Source organism: Lygodium microphyllum, chromosome 18 (genome assembly GCF_053477565.2).
Source record: "Lygodium microphyllum isolate KBCC chromosome 18, Lygodium_microphyllum_v1.1.10, whole genome shotgun sequence".
Classification (NCBI taxonomy): domain Eukaryota; kingdom Viridiplantae; phylum Streptophyta; class Polypodiopsida; order Schizaeales; family Lygodiaceae; genus Lygodium; species Lygodium microphyllum.
In genome coordinates, this window is record NC_141152.1 from 23,209,748 (window position 1) to 23,226,585 (window position 16,838).

The following is a 16,838-nucleotide window of genomic DNA, read 5'->3' on the forward strand; positions in this document are numbered from 1 at the left end:
GGTTGGAAAGAGTTACTGGCCAATGCGGGATGCCAAGCCGGACGCCTAGGATTTTTCAGAGCTCAATTCGGAGTCCGGACGGGGAAATGGCCACAAAATGGTCAAGATATGAAAAGGTGGACACTTGGGAGGCCAAATTTGAGCATGTCTTTTGAGTTTGGACCCCCCTCCCTCCCCCCCCCCCCCCACCCCCAAATTTTTATGCACCTTATGAAGCAAAAAACGTGGAGAGAGAATGAAGAGGGATGAAAAAACGTGATCAACAGAGGGCGCCGTTTTTTTCGCCATGGATGGAGAGAGGGCATCATGGATGTTACAAACACCCTGCCTAATGGATTATGGGGCTTCATTCCCTCCTGTCTGTGGATCTTATTGCCGTCCTTCGCTCCTCAATTGATGGCCTGAATGCTGAGATAGAAATCTAGTCTTTCTCTCTCCTCCCTCTCTCTCTTCTAAGGGGGAATTCATGTGGGAAGAAGAATGAAGAAGAAAGAATGATGGAGGCTTGTCCGGCATGGATCGGATTGCTCCACGGGCTGGAAATGGTGATTTGTGATTATGCTGGACATGAAGTGTTGCTGATTTTCAGATTTGCAGCCATGGACATGAAACCCGAAACACGCAAATAAGCGGTAATTCAAATTTTTCAAAGGAAATTTGAGATTTCATGGCTTTTGATTGATAAAATGTTGTTCATGTGGGCTAAAAATTGTTTATGTTGCTGTTTTCCATGAGTACTTGCTGATCATAATAAAAAAAAATCAGAAAAATATGCATCTTGTGGCTCAAAATAATATACTAAAACACGTAAAATATGCAAAATCAAGGGAAAATGATGGTTTTGAGAATAAAAATGAAAAATGAATAGGAATACCAACTAAACTTTCATTTTTGCTGCAATAAGGAACTAAGGGCCACAGCCCATAACCTATTTTGAATTTTTGATAATAAAATAATGCAAAAAATAAGGGAAAATACAAGGAAAATAGAGAAAAATCACTAAAAAGAGGAGAAAAATGCATTTTGGGTGCGGAAAATTAATGAAAATTAAGAGCAATGTTTGTGAATGTTTGTGGGGAATGAAGCATGAGGATTTGCCTTAGTTCAACCCCACCTTCTTGTTCTAGTGTGTTTTTACCGCTTTCTACACATAAAATGATGGCAACATACCCTATAAATCTATACAACAATGCAACATTTGATCGATGGGAGGGTAGAGTGGTTAAAGTGTGTCTAAATGTGGAGTAAAATGATGAGAAGATTGTTGTTTTTGTTTGCATGCCATATAGGTCGGTGAATAATTATAAAATAAGGGCCTAGTAGCACGAGGGTTCCCTTGGTGCTAGGTTCGTGCAACACCGCATAAGAACGGTAGTTGAAAATCATTGAAAGGATGTTTTCCGCATGTGCACAATATCGATTTCATAATTGTTTGAGCACTTGGCATCCACAATACACATAAATCATGGAAATATTTAAAGGTATCAGAAATCCTGGATGCACAGCAATTGTTTTCATTAGGACATTGACCCACGTTGAGTGAGAGACAGGGCACCCTAAGCCATAGGCTAGTCGTGGGGTCTAGGGAAAAGAGAAGTAAGGACAATGGTACATTCCTGTATACGATTAAATGGTACCTTGAGTGGATTTTGTGTGAAATGTTTATATGTTGAGCGACGCATCGAGGGGCCAATCCCCAAGGTGTAGGAGAGTCGCAGAGGGGTGGCAGCACTCAGCCGTTGGAGGACCCCCTATGTCTGTGCTTTGTGCCATTAGGCAATGTGTAAGGGACTCCCTCCGAGGAGTAGTGGGTGAGAGAAGAGTGGACTACAAACAACGTATTGCAAACGCAATGTTTAGGAAGGCAGAGAGTTTGATAGACGCTCCTGGCCCGCGAGGCCGAGGGGTTGTCTTGTGCGTAGTGACGAGGCCCGGCTAGTGCATGAGGGCCCGGTTTTTGGTCCATCAGTGGTGCGTTTTCCGGGAGCCGCTTAAAAGTGGCGGTTCTCGAATCCTGGTTGTCTAGGGACCAACTAGCAGTTTATGCCAAAGGATACTGAGATTGATCCGTTATTTATTGATAAGCATCGTCTAGCAGAAATCCAAAAGCAAGAAAGAGACGAAAGAGCTAGGCGACGTGCTGAAATTTTTAGGAGAAATTCCCCTAAGCGTAGCAATGCTGAACCCTTACGAGGGAGTGGATCTAGTGGTCTTGGGGCCACAAGCAGTAAGTTAGGAGAAGGTGGAAGCTCTAGTGCTCCCCTTTATGCCATAAGCCAGTCTACATCAAGTACGGGAGGTGTAACCCCACTGTCCCCTATTCCTAGTGCAAATCCAATCCTCGTCATGGCACAGCCTATTGCAATTCCAGTAGGAACGATGGATTTTTCGGCTCTAGGTTACCCGCTACCCATTTTTAATGGGCTAGTTGAGGAAGATGCGGAACTCCACATTCGGGAGTTTCAAAAGCTGATGTTCAACTGCCGCATTCAAGAAGAAGGACATTTAATGATGTTCTTCAATATGACTCTCAAAGGAAGAGCTGCTATATGGTATCATGGTTTAGAAGCCGGAACCATATTGAATATTGATTCATTTTATGGAGCTTTTCGAAGGGAGTTTGCCCCTGAAAGGGGTGGGCAATATTGGTTGCGTGTACTCAACGTGACCCGCCAAGAACCACACGAGGATATTCGTGCTTATGTGAAGAAAATAAAAGAGGTTTTCCGTAAGTTGGACACCTCTATTCCTATCCCTGCAGCTGCCCAATTGCAATATTTCCTACATGGTTTGGACTTTAATATCCAATTGTAGTTGAGTAGTGTCCTCTTGGGGGATATAGATACTGCCATTACACGAGCACAAGAGGTGGAATCCCGCCTACAAGCAGCCTATGCTTCTCGAGGCAATTCGAATATGGGTTTAGTATTGGGAAACAATACGGCAATGGCCAATGGCAGTAGTGGCCAAGGGATAGCAATGGCTAACCCTAATGGGAGAGGGAACATGATGCAGAATGTCCCTTTATTACTAGCTCCCCCTAGCATGTCTATGCCTACGGGCAGTCAAATGGCTCCAAATGGTGGAGGCCAGATGGTCAATTCTAACACCATGCCTGTGGCTCAACAACCAGTGCCTAATCGAATTGTTAGGCCGATGGAACAACATGGTAATGACCAAGGCTATGAGTCGAGTGCTTCCAATGTTCTTGGCGAGGTTAAGGACATGATGAAGCATTATACCGACATGATTACGGAGCAGTATCGACAAATAGCTGTTGATGTTAACTTCCTTAAAAAACAACAAAATTTGATAGGAAGTAGATACCCAGAGGAGGATGCACCTTCGAGGTTTAGTTGCAAATGGTGTGGTGGGCAACACTATCCAAGAAATTGCCCAAATGTTAAGTGTGACATTTGTGGAAAATTCGGCCATTTAGCAGCTACTTGTTGGAGTAAGATCAATTCCCTCCAGCGTGGTAGTCGGCAGCCGGGGCCTGTTAATCATCGTGCCCAAGGAAATGATTCCCAGCGAGAAGATGGGCCTAAACAAATACTTCAACGACCAAAGACTACAGTGGAGGAGCTACCTAGTGGTAGTGGGGTTAGTTTGATTGAGGCTGTACGCGTTAATGATGCTGAAACCTCTAATCTGCGTGCTGTTCTTACAAGAGGTCAAAAGGGTAGAGAAGCCGACAAGGATAAGCCTGTCGATGGAAACCCTAAACAAGGCGACAAAGGAACGCAAGTTTTGGATCCTGCCATGGAAGGGGGACCTTTGAAGCCCGTAGAAAGTAAAGCCGATAAGGAACCACCAAAGAAGAAGGTGAAAGTTAAAAAAGAGGCAATAAACCCGGTTCAGCGACCTAAAGAGCGGATGGTTTGGCGTGAAAAGCGAGCTCTATCAAACTATCATGAATTCGATTTGGCGAGCTCTCTTTGCGAAGTCAAGCCGGATGTGAATCTTTTACAGCTTATTAAGCTTTCCCCAGGAGTACACAAGGAATTTAGAAAGATCCTACGTACCGGGTATATCGTAGAACCTTTGGGTATTACGCGAGTTGGTGATGATTGGTTCGAGCATGCTGAGAAGCATTGCCCAAGGGTTGCAGCCTATGTCGATGGGATATTAGTAGATTATGCGATTGTCGACACGGGATCATCTGTTAACATTATGAGTTCTGAACTGATGGAAAGGTTGGGTCTTGCGATCCAGAAAGATACCTCCACAATTCTCAGAATGGCAGATGATAGTTTGAGACAGCCGGAAGGCTGCATTACTAAGGTCCATGTCACTGTTGCAAATGTAGAATGCCTGTTGGACTTTAGGGTGATTCGTTTTGCAGGCCGTCCAAGTTACCAAGTATTACTCGGACGACCTTGGATCTTGCAAGCGGACTGCCAAGTGGATATACCCACCGGTCGGCTAATATTCAGCAGAGGTGCCCAGCGTGTGGTGGTTGATGCTTATCCTGAGTCCCCGCAGAGTGAGAGAGCTCCTCTATCTTCTACAGAATTTGAGACATTAGAAGAATTATCTGCCAGTGAGACATCATCGAGTGATGAGTCCAAAGAGGGATCCACCACGGAAGACATCTATCAGATCACTTTGAATGAACCCATAGAGGGCCAATATCGTATAAGAGATGCAAATGTTATCGAGCTAGACCTTGGTACGCCTGATGATTCGCGGCCAATCAAATTAGGTTCTATGCTCAGCACAGCAGAAAGGAAGGACTATGTGGCCTTGATCCAGGAATTCCATGATATCTTTACCTGGAGTTATGATGAGTTGAGAGGCATTCCTCCTAGTCTTGCTGTTCATACAATTCCGTTGAAAGAGGGCAGTCGTCCTGTATGGCAGAAAGTAAGGCGTATGCCTTTCGAACTAAGGGATGGGCTGTTTGAAGAGTTACAGAAGCTTCGAAAAGCGGGTTTGATTTTTCCTGTGCAACACACGGAATGGTGTTCGCCGGTTGTGATAAGAAAGAAGAAGAATAATCAAATCCGATTATGTGTAGACTTTAGGGAGCTGAATAAGCAGACAGTTAAGGACTACTACCCGTTGCCATTTAATGACCAGATTTTGGATCAATTAGCGGGTATGGAGATATATTCGTTTATGGATTGCTTTGTAGGGTACAACCAAATGGCAATTGCAGAAGAGGACAAGTTGAAAACAACTTTTATCACTGTATTTGGTACTTTTGCATACCATGTGATGGCCTTTGGTTTATGCAATGCACCTGGTTTGTGGCAACGAACATCATATAAGACATTCGGTGACATATCCCCTGAAGAGTTGAACGTGTTTATTGATGACTTAGGGGCCACCACCGTGAGAGGAAGGCAGTTGAGCATTTTAAGAAAATGCTTCGAGCGCTGTAGACAATTTTGCATCGCCCTAAACTCACGGAAGTGTGTTTTTGGAGTACCTTATGGGCTATTGCTGGGTCATGTGGTCAGTTCGGTAGGAATTGCGACAGACCCCGATAAGGTTAAAGTTATAGTTGCCATGGGTCCACCACGCACTCCGAAAGAAGTTCATAGCTTTCTATCTTCGGTTGGTTACTACCGTAGATTCATCAACGCCTTAGCAGAAAGAACGTTGCCGCTTACAAATTTATTGTCCTTTAGCTATTCGTTTGTATGGGGTGACCCTTGTAAGGTAGCATTCGAGGATGTGAAACAAGAGCTAGCAAGAGCGCCCGTTTTAAAAGCACCTAAAAGAGGTGAGGTGTTCTATATATTTTCAGCAGCCACCATGTATAGTATCAGCTGCTGTTTAGCCCAAATTTGGGAAGAGAAGTGGTACCACCCGATTGCTTTTGCTAGTCGGAAGCTGGGGGTATCCGAAATCAATTATACCTACATGGAGAAGTTGTGTCTAGCGATGGTCTTTGGGACCAAGAAATTCAGGCATTATATTCTCTATGAGAAAGTCGTGCTTTATACGAAGGCAGAGGGACTTCGATTATTGATGAATAAGCTACAGCCGCCTGATCGTCTAGCAAAGTGGTGGATCACTTTGCAGGAATTTGATTATGAAATCAGGAGTAAGCCACCAAGGTTGCAAGGCATCGTGGAATGTCTTGTGGACTTTGGGGAGCCGAAAGAATCTGTGGCTGAAGGTAGTGACATGGAGTTGTTATTTAAAATAGATACGGCATCTATTCCCTCCTGGTATGCTGCAATAACACATTATTTATCAACAAGAGAGGTGGGATCCGAATTATCTAAAGCTGAGAGAAGGAAAATTAAGCAGCAAGCGTTAAAGTTTGCTTTGATCGCAGGTACATTATATCGGCAAGGGGTTGATGATATCTATCGCCGGTGTGTGATGCCTGACGAGGTGCCATTCATTTTGGAAGAGTGCCATGATTCTGCTTGCGATGGCCATTTTGCTGGACGGCTTACAGCACAAAAGGCTTTAAGAGCAGGTTATTGGTGGCCTGCCATCTTCCAGGATGCGTTTGCGTATGTTAAGAGATGCGATATTTGTCAACGACATGATAGTCGAGAGAATAGGAAACAACCACTTACTCCTATTATGGCGATACTTCCATTTGAGAAGTGGGGAATAGACTTTGTGGGTCCTATTACTCCATCGTCGACTACACAAAAGAGGTACATCATTGTAGCAACTGACTACTTCACAAAGTGGTCAGAAGCACGTGCAACAAGGAAAGATGATGCTAAAGAAACTGCTAGTTTCCTTTTAGAGCAGATAATATGCCGTTTTGGTCCGCCGAAAGAATTAGTGTCGGACCGCGGAACCCATTTCCTGAATAAGGTGATTAAAGGTTTGACAGAGATGTGGCAAATCAAGCATAACAAGACAACCCCATATAACCCGCAAGCCAATGGGCAAGTTGAAAGCACTGTAAACGCCCGGAACAACGTAGTATGCTTAACAATTATGATATTTGCTTGTTTTCGAGATTTAATATAAAAGAGAATGAACACTTAAAGCTGAAAATGAAAATTACTCACAAAATTACAGCCATAAAAATGTAAAAGTAATGGAGACAAGATTGAGGGTTGAAGATGGGCACCCCCCCCCCCCCCCCCGAAGGAATATATTTCTGCTCAACCCAAGTCCCTTAGGGAAGAGCTCAGTTACAATCAACCTGAGAGTGAGAAGAAGTAATTCTCACTCTCACAAGATCATGCAAAGATGTACAAACACACATGCATTATCTATTATGCAATGATAAGAACTGATTTCTTTACAGTATGAGAGAAGAAAAAGGGGAATTCAGCCTTTCTCCATCGTTGATCAGCAGTACAGGGATAGAGCTTGCTTCTTGTAGCTAAAATGGAAGAAAGAGCTCAAGAAGGAGGTGTTGTAATGAATTTACAAGCTTGCTGTCTTGTAAAAAAAACAGTGATAGAAGAGGGAATATGGAGGAATTTGATAATGGAGAAGTGGGGGATGATGATGGGGATGGATGGGGCCAGTTTCTGGCTATCTGTGGGTGCTGTATATGAGTTTACAGCAAAGAAAAATGATGTTGAATGAAGAAAAAAGAGCTCTTATTTATAGGAGAGGGGAGAGCTAGTACAAAAGGGGAAAGTGGAGTAGCACAAGACAAGTGTCCAGCCACATGTCATGAGATGTGACAAGTGGTGGGACACTTGGAAACTTGTGTGACAAGTGTCTTGACACTTGTCTCTTCTCTATGGCCTTCCTTTTTGGGTTGAATACTGTCAAGAATAGAAACAACCAAATTTAGTAAGCACAGTCTGAGTACAGAACTTACTATTTTTAGAATGACATCCCTATTTTTTAGGACTAGCATTTTTAGGCTAATTCGAGGCTCCTAAAATTTAGGGACCTCCTAAAATTTAGGGATCTCCTAAAATTTAGGGACCCCCCAATATGGGTATCATATGAAAGCTTTTTCCGTGTACATCGCAAAAATGGTATCCGAATCTTCATGTGACTTTCCTATGCAAAGAAATGTGCATTTCAAGCTTTCAGCCCACACATGCACATTATACAAGCATTTCATGATCATGCCATCTTGTTGATTATAACTGTCTGTTCTGGTGGATCTAGCCCACACTTCAAGGCATCAATCCTTTCTATGTGCGAGTCTAACCCTGATATGCGTGAGTTCTAGTCACAGGCGCCCAATCGGGTCATATAGGTGGAAGTGTGAACTATCTTTTCTCTAACCCACCGTGTGGGTCCACCATAACCTGTGACCACTCATCAGTGGCCAGCTCCAATGCACTTTTCTTTATATCTAATTAGTGCAAAGGAAATAAATTTAATAAATCATTATATAGACAAATTAATGAAAAAGGATACAAATTCTGTTTCTATAGAGTTGTGACAGCCCTCTGGCTTTTATTCAGCTGTCCTCAGCTGAAAATCTTCTTGATATTGTTGTAGAATATTTGGGTAATCCTTCATGAATTTTTCATCTACCCACTGTGCATCTGTGGTGGGTAGATTCTTGAATTTTAGCAAGAATTTTTGTGTCACAAGGCCACTTCTCGTGGTTCGATCCTTGAGAAACAAAATCTTTTCAGGTTCCAAGAGTTGCTCTGTTTCTTCAACTTCTGGGGGATCTTCAGTAATGGGTTCCTTTGGTTCTGGTCCTATGTAAGGTTTTAGCAAACTTACATGAAAAGCATTGTGTATTTTCCAATGAGTAGGAAGCTCAAGTCGATAAGAAACTTCATTTATTTTCTCAATCACTTTGAAGGGTCCAAAGTATCTACTGGAGAGCTTTGGAAAAGATGAATTTTGACCAGAACCTTGTTTGAGCCTGCTTTAATCAAACTTTAGCAAGACATATTGACCTTTTTCAAAAGCCAAAGGTCTTCTTCGTTTATCTACTTGCTTCTTTTGTCGCTCTTGCGCAACTTTGATAGTGGCTCGAACTTGATCCATTGTTGTTTTTAAATCTGAAGCAAACTCATCAGCAGCAAAAATCTTATCTTTAGTGCGAATAATTGGAGGAGGAATCACTTTACCCTGTACTATTTCATTTGGAGCTTTCCCTGTGGATGAGTGCACTGTATTGTTGTAAGCAAACTCCAATAATGGAAGATATTTCTCCCATTGTGACTTATGCTCACTAACATAAGCTTTCAACATATCCAAAAGAGTGAGATTCATCACCTCTGTTTGGCCGTTAGTTTGAGGATGAAAAGCTGAGGAGAACTTTAAAGTGGTTCCCAAATTCTCAAATAAAGCACGCCAAAAGTTACTTGTGAATTTGGAGTCTCTATCTGAAATGATCTCAGAAGGCATACCATGTAATCTGAAGATATGTTGAATGAAAAGTCTTGCAGCTTGTGCGGATTTCAATGTTTTATGACATGGAATAAAATGTGATTGTTTGCTGAATCTATCAATTATGACCCAAATCATATCATGACCTTGAGGTGTTCTTGGAATACCTGAGATGAAATCCATTGTGATAGATTCCCATAGATCTTTGGGCACTGGAAGAGGTTGCAACAATCCTGGAATCTTCTGCCTATCATATTTGGATTTTTGGCATACCAGACAAGCCTCAATGAAGTTATGTGTATCTTTTCGTAATGTTGGCCAATAAAAGTAGCGCTCAATTGCACTAAGAGTGGCTGCCCTCCCTCTATGCCCTGCATAAGGGGGTTCATGACTTTCTTTAAGCACCTTTTGTCGAACAGGAAGAGTGACACAAAGGCAATTGTTCATGAGAAGGTAACCGTCTTTGATGGAATAATCTGGATGAGAACCTCCTTGCTGTAAATTTGACCAAACTGCTGCAAAATCAGTATCTTCATCATAAGTATTCTTCATCGTTTGAAAATCTTCATGATGAGCCACTGTAATAGTTGCAATGCGAGGCACTCTAGAAAGTGCATCAGCAACTACATTTTGTTTCCCTGGAGTGTACATAATTTGAAAATGAAACATAGACAAGAAATTTTCCCATCTTGCATGTTTCTCCTGCAAATGCTTTTGAGTCTTGAAATACTTCAAGCTTTGATGATCGGTTTTAATAAGGAATTCATTGCCTAAAAGATAATGTTTCCATATCTTTAAAGCATGAACCACTGCTAAGAGCTCCTTTTCATAAATGTCATACCTTTTCTCCACATCATTTAGACGGCGGCTTTCAAAGGCTACGGCATGGCCTTCTTGATTTAGCACTGCACCAATACAATCACCGCAAGCATCTGCTTCCACCACAAATGGTTTTACCAGATCTGGAATGATAAGAACAGGTCCAGAAGTAAGAGCTGTTTTCAGCCTTGTGAAGGCTGCCTTCTCTTTTTCCTTCCATTGGAAAGAGATCTTCTTCTTTGTAAGGTCATGAAGTGGAGAAGCCATATGTGCAAAATGCTTGATGAAGCGGCGGTAATAAGAACATAAGCCAAGAAACGATCGCACCTCATGTACATCACGAAGATGAGGCCATTCTTGGATTATCCTGATCTTTTCAGGATCCATCTGAATCCCTTCAAAAGAGATGACATGCCCAAGGTAATTTATTTTATGCATGAAAAATTCACTCTTTTTACCATTTACCAAGAGTTGATTTTGTTGTAGTAATTGTAGAACAATTTCCAAGTGTTGATGATGATCCTCTTCATTCTTGCTAAAGACAAGAATATCATCAAAGAAAGTACCGACATATTGTCGATGCTCTCTAAAGATGCGCTCCATCATTTGATTAAAGGTGGCTGGTGCATTGGTTAATCCGAAAGGAACCACCAAGAATTCATAAAGACCGTATGAAGTGCGGAAAGCAGTTTTGTGTACATCTTGTGGTATTACCCTAATTTGATGATAACCACTCTTTAGATCAATGCGGCTGAAAACCTTTGAGCCTCCTAGACGATCCAAAATGTCGTCAATTCTAGGAATAGGAAACCGATTCTTCACGGAGATTTTGTTGAGGGCTCGATAATCAATGCACATCCTGAATGTGCCATCTTTCTTTTGAACAAGAAGAACCGGTGAACAAAATGGTGAGCTTCTTGGCCTAATTAGCCCACGGTTGAGTAGGTCTTCGACTTGCTTTCTGATTTCTTCTTGTTGAGGATGGCTCACACGGTATGGTGCTATATTAGGAGGAGAACTGCCCGGGATAATATCAATATGATGGTCTTCTGGCCTTTCTGGGGGAAGCTGATAAGGAAGATCTTCCGAAAAACAATCTTTATACTTTTCCAAGAGCTGAAGTTGCTCTTGGTTTTCAGCATTCATATTATCTTTTACATTAGTGACATAAAGCAGACAACATTGAACACAATCCTTAATTGCTCTAGAGACTTGCATATGGCTTACCATAGGTATGGTGTCTCCAGAAACTCCAGCTTGGGTCTCGTACTTCTTGCCTTTGTTGGTGAGTTCTACCTTCTTTTTCTGAGAGAAGATGGTTGAATCTACTCTATGATTCCAGGGCATGCCAAGAATCACATCGCAACCATCAAGGTCTCCGATACAGAAGGTATCTTCGTCACTATAGCCTTGAATTTGAAACTTGAGCTTGCCAATGTAGGGTATCACAGTCTTCACTGTGTCACCTTCATCAGCATTTAAAGCTTGGCGAACTTCTGCCGGAGTGTCCATCTCTTCATTCTTTAATCCAAGCTCTTTAGCTAATTGCAAGGAAATGATATTTTCATTCGCCCCAAGATCTATCAAGAATAGTGCTTGCTTACCTTGTCACTGTCCCCAAGCTTTTAATAATTTGCACGTCTCTGGAGTGTGAGTTGTGTTTGCAACTACATCACTGATAGCATTGATTTTCACTGGCGACTTAGGCTTGTTGTCAGAAACCTTGCTTTGTCCCTTGTTTGGACATTGCTTCGCTATGTGGCCTGTTTGTCCACATTTAAAGCACTTCCCTTCTTTCATGAAGCGTTGCTTTTCTTCTTCGGAAAATTGCTTTGCTTGTGGGTATAGATTGGAGCGAAATTGAGGAGCATTAGGAGGTGCATAGGGCTTCATCTTCTTTTGATTTGATGGTGGCTGCTTTTGCCACTGTTTTTGTCCTTCATTTGGGGCTGAATACTCCTCATCATCAGCTACTCTCTTCTTATCATTCTTTTGGAATGATTTGTTGCCATTGTGCTCCATTTCCCATGTCTCAGCATGGTCAATGAGTTCCCTGAGACTAGAACAATGATAATGATTAAGAGCAGTACGAAGTTTAAAATGCAAACCTCCTTGAAACTTCCTAAGCTTTTCCGAACTGCTGATCTTCTTGAAATGTTGGACCTTCAAAAGTAGCTCCCAAAATCTCTTGGTATAGTCACCAAGTGACTCATTTTTCCTTTGCCAAAGCCGATCCCATTCCATTTTTACATCTCTTTTGAAATGAACAGGAAGAAATTGGCTTTGTATCAGGCGAACAAAGGACCGCCATGATTTTGGGGCAGCATGATCATATTCCAACCCCGTCCACCAAGTATGGGCTAAGTCGGTTAAATGTAAAGCTGCAAACTTAATCTTTTCTTTTTCTTTATACTTGTCACGACCATACAAAATTTGAAATTGACGAATAAACTTCAGAAGAAGATCAGGATTTCGGGAACCATCATACATACTGAACTTGATCTTCTTTTCAAGTTGAGATAGTGACTTAGTCTTCTTCTTCTTCTTATTCTTTCGTCCATGCTCGATCTTGAGGTTGAAGATGATGAAGTGCTTGATGGGGATGAAGATGGAGACGAGGGTGAAGAATGTCGACGCCTTTGACGATGATGAGGTCTTCCACGAGAAGGGTGTGACTCTTCATTACTAGAAGAGGATCCATCAGAATAGGCGCCAGATGACTTTGAAGAAGAGGATGAGCTTCGACGCGATCTCTTTCTTTGTCTTGAAGTAGAATGGGACTGCCTCTTAGAAGTAGTTGGACTTCTTGATCGGCTCCTTTCATTGGTATGGCTTTGTCTCCTTGAAGTAGATGGGCTTCTTTCCTTGAATTCTTTGGGATTCTCAACTTTTTCTAGTTTGAGAAGTTGCTCACGAATTTGCTGATTCTCCTCTCTAAGACTTTGAATGGCTTGAAGGATAGCACTCGATTGATCCATTGAGACTAAAGAAAAAAATATATGCTCAAGCACTCAATGCAAGGGTTGAAAACAAACAAACTTATAGTTGTAAGCACTACCAGTGTTGGGGGTGAGGATCGAGCCAAAGCTCTGATACCACTGTAAACGCCCCGAACAACGTAGTATGCTTAACAATTATGATATTTGCTTGTTTTCGAGATTTAATATAAAAGAGAATGAACACTTAAAGTTGAAAATGAAAATTACTCACAAAATTACAGCCATAAAAATGTAAAAGTAATGGAGACAAGATTGAGGGTTGAAGATGGGCAACCCCCCCGAAGGAATGTATTTCTGCTCAACCCAAGTCCCTTAGGGAAGAGCTCAGTTACAATCAACCTGAGAGTGAGAAGAAGTAGTTCTCACTCTCACAAGATCATGCAAAGATGTACAAACACACATGCATTATCTATTATGCAATGATAAGAACTGATTTCTTTACAGTATGAGAGAAGAAAAAGGGGAATTCAGCCTTTCTCCATCGTTGATCAGCAGTACAGGGATAGAGCTTGCTTCTTGTAGCTAAAATGGAAGAAAGAGCTCAAGAAGGAGGTGTTGTAATGAATTTACAGGCTTGCTGTCTTGTAAAAAAAATAGTGATAGAAGAGGGAATATGGAGGAATTTGATAATGGAGAAGTGGGGGATGATGATGGGGATGGATGGGGCCAGTTTCTGGCTATCTGTGGGTGCTGTACATGAGTTTACAGCAAAGAAAAATGATATTGAATGAAAAAAAACGAGCTCTTATTTATAGGAGAGGGGAGAGCTAGTACAAAAGGGGAAAGTGGAGTAGCACAAGACAAGTGTCCAGCCACATGTCATGAGATGTGACAAGTGGTGGGACACTTGGAAACTTGTGTGACAAGTGTCTTGACACTTGTCTCTTCTCTATGGCCTTCCTTTTTGGGTTGAATACTGTCAAGAATAGAAACAACCAAATTTAGTAAGCACAGTCTGAGTACAGAACTTACTATTTTTAGAATGACATCCCTATTTTTTAGGACTAGCATTTTTAGGCTAATTCGAGGCTCCTAAAATTTAGGGATCTCCTAAAATTTAGGGATCTCCTAAAATTTAGGGACCCCCCCAATATGGGTATCATATGAAAGCTTTTTCCGTGTACATCGCAAAAATGGTATCCGAATCTTCATGTGACTTTCCTATGCAAAGAAATGTGCATTTCAAGCTTTCAGCCCACACATGCACATTATACAAGCATTTCATGATCATGCCATCTTGTTGATTGTAACTGTCTGTTCTGGTGGATCTAGCCCACACTTCAAGGCATCAATCCTTTCTATGTGCGAGTCTAATCCTGATATGCGTGAGTTCTAGTCACAGGCGCCCAATCGGGTCATATAGGTGGAAGTGTGAACTATCTTTTCTCTAACCCACCGTGTGGGTCCACCATAACCTGTGACCACTCATCAGTGGCCAGCTCCAATGCACTTTTCTTTATATCTAATTAGTGCAAAGGAAATAAATTTAATAAATCATTATATAGACAAATTAATGAAAAAGGATACAAATTCTGTTTCTATAGAGTTGTGACAAGCACCAACAAGCAGCTTGTGGGCATCCTGTCCAAAATTGTGTCGGAAAAGAAACGGGATTGGGATAAAAAGTTATACGTGGCAGTGTAGGCTTATAATACGACCTTCAAACGAGTCACTGGCCATACCCCGTTCAAGTTGGTATATGGGGAGGAGTGTGTCTTGCCTTTAGAAATTGAGCTGCCGACTATTCGGTTGGCCATCAATCATTCTTTGAGCGATGAAGACGCACTTTTTGAGCGCTTGACGACACTGGCACATTTAGATGAGCTTAAGCTGCAGAGCTTATTGCACCAAGAAGTGGCGAAGTGCCGAATGAAGCAGCTACACGACCTCAAAGCCAAGAAATATACCTTCAAGAAAGGACAGCTTGTTCTGTATTATGATGCACGACGTGAATTATTTCCAGGCAAGCTAGATCCCAAATGGGATGGGCCCTATAGGATCGTTAGAATAGGAAAGAATAAATCCATAGTCTTGTTAGCTGACCTTGAGGGGATAGAATTTAAAAATAAGGTTAATCTTAATAAGATTAAACCTTATTATTTCTGACTGCACTAATGCTATGACTGCCTTACAGGTCTAGGCGAGATCGATCAAACATCTGCAAGGAAATCGTGATAGAGGTTGATGGGTCATCTGATCCCTTATTTAGAACACCCATATTTGGAACAGAGGTATCATCAGGGAAAGCTCATTTGGTGGAGCAAAGGATACAAGGTGATTGAGCAAGAAGGCGGGACATTTATTTGGGAGATCAAGGTCTTCTGCCATCACTGCCTACAAATTTTGACGAGCATCCCTGTTGAATTCAATGATGATGGAGGGATGGAGCCTACAGTCCACCATTGAATATGCTGAATTTCGATTACCATAATTACGAGTAGAGTTCCGGATGGCAGGATATGTAAACCCTTTATGGACTTACACCTTGTACTTTGATGGGGCATCCAGGGGTGCATGCAAAAAAGGAAGTGTAGGAGTTGTCATCCGAGACCCCCGACGACGCATTGTCATGAAGTTAACTGCTTATCTCGGGGTGAATTTTACCAATAATATGGTAGAATACAAAGCCCTGATAATGGGTTTGAATATTACAAAGAAGGGTGGTATCCGCCAGTTATTGGTAAAAGGGGACTCTCAGTTGGTTTTAAATCAACTCAATGGGACGTACATGGTACGAAACCCCATCCTTTGCATGTACCATCATACTGCCATAGCCCTGCTAGACGAATTTGATAGAGTGTCTTTTCAGCTGATTCCACGGCATTGGAATCAGTTTGCCGATTCTTTGGCTAATTTTGTGTATGAAGAAGACCTCTTCTTTAATTGTGGCCCTTGGCGCGATATATCTATTGATGGTGAGACAGGACCTGGTCGTTTGTGGGGTATGCTTTCTGAACATGCCCTCTTTGGCAGACGATGGTTGATCTGGGTGATGCAGAGGGCAAGCGAGACTCATCTGCCTTTATTATCTTGGACCCACAGACTGATTAGACGACATGTGATGCGAACACCTCTTGCGATATACGCAGGAGGGATGGGTCATAATTTAATGCACCTAGTTTAGGGCTACAAGCCATGTTCCCCTGGGAATGGTATGCTTTGATGTCTATCATAGTTGTTTCCAGGAGGATGTTATGCGTAGTATTTTTTGATTTCATTATGCCAAGAGGGCCGATTTAGTTTTGTAGTGAAGTGTTTGATTTCATTAGGCCAAGAGGGCCATTTCCCTGTCTAGTGCGGGTGCGTTTAATTGGGTTTTTGTTTTACGTGTTGTGCTGGACAGGTTTCGTGTTCGTGGAATTTGGTGGAGCCTGGAGGAGCCTTTGCTGCAATGGAAGCTTCTTGTGGCCAATCCAGGTGATACATCTCCTTTACGAGTACCTTTCTTTCCTGTTATATGTGTATTTGTACTTGTCGAGGGGATACATTTTTGTTGGGGACCGGCAACCAAGGCATGAAGTCCCAGGTTTAGGCTTAGTATGTTTGAGGGAGGTTGGAGTAGTCATTGCCTCCTGTAAAGACATTGTCAGGCATCGAAAGACCTGTTTTAGAAGGAAGTCCTAGTGGCCCTGTTTTGCTAGCTTGCTAGGCAGCCGTTCTAGGAGTTCTTGTTAGTAGTGAGGCAGTTGGAGAAGCCTGCCAGAAGCTAATAATGATGATGCCAAGAAACTCTGTACATCCTAAAAGATGAATATAAATACGAAGGTGTGT